Here is a 1,210-nt window from a genome sequence, read left to right on the forward strand (position 1 = left end):
TGTCATTACTAACAGGAGTTGCCCAAGTGAAACTGAGTTCAGATGTCATTCACTATTTGTAGAAATGCATACACAGAGACACTGAGGAAAAAATGTTTCCCATGTAATTTAAAAAACATAGCATTCTGGAATTGATCCTTGTGGGTCCCTTCCAAATCAGAATATTTCTGTGAAATTGAACTCTTCTTCTAGATAATTAAAGACAAGATGCAATGTTTTGAGAACCCCTCCACAGTGAATGGGTGTGAAGAAAAGATGCAGAAAAATGAGAATTAGTTCACTAGCAAAATAGAAAGTGATTGCTCTTGAGGACAAAAACTTTGGTTAAAATTATTGCAACCTACCATGTTTCCACTTCATCTATGAATGATATATCAATCTCATATATGACGCTAAGGACAAAGAAACAGAAACATGTTCCCCTTAAACTGCATCTTTGATTCACTTCCATTGGAATTCACATTTTCTCTGTGGTAACCAATCAAATGTTAGAACATACATTCTCGTCACTATCATCTTCTACACAAAGCCTTAGGGAAGCTTTTCTTTTGAAAAACATAATGGAGACACAGGCTGCTCTCTTTGGGGCATTTTCACTATAGAAACTATGGAATTTTTGTGCCCTTCCCAGGAAATTATCTGCAGTATTTTAGAAAACACATTTAATGGTAATACTTAACAAAATTGAATGTACACTTTCTAGTTCAGCAAAACCAGAACAAAATTAATTAGATTGTTGGAATATGACATAGCATGTTCCCCATCTCTTTTCTCTGTGAATTTCATGCTGAACTATTGTCTTGGGGTGACTTTATGATGTGTATCCCCTATATCTGCCCCATGCCCAGAAATTAGTGTCTTTTTGTGCCTTTAAACTGAGACTGAGAGGGGGGAGGAAAACTGAGCAAAACTTCTTCAAAGCAGTTTGCAGCTTGTTCAAGGTCACACAGAGACAGAGACTCTCTTTTCAGCTGCGGAGCAGAGTGAGAGTGGGGAAGGCACCCAGCTTGCTTTTGGCCAGTTTTTCAGCTCCTTTTTCTTTCTCTGGAGAGAGATGGAACTTTTGTTTTTCCTGGGACTTTGTTTTTTTCTTTTTTTTCCCTCTGCTGGACGGTTTCAACATCAGAATACATTGGGAGGACTTTCCACTGAGGCCTTGGCCCTGGAGCTGGGCCCACCACCCTGTCCCAGCTCCGAGGAGGGGGAGAGA

Source organism: Corvus kubaryi, unplaced genomic scaffold (genome assembly GCF_017639235.1).
Source record: "Corvus kubaryi isolate FWS band 111438036 unplaced genomic scaffold, C.kubaryi_AGA036_p1.0 133, whole genome shotgun sequence".
Lineage (NCBI taxonomy): Eukaryota > Metazoa > Chordata > Aves > Passeriformes > Corvidae > Corvus > Corvus kubaryi.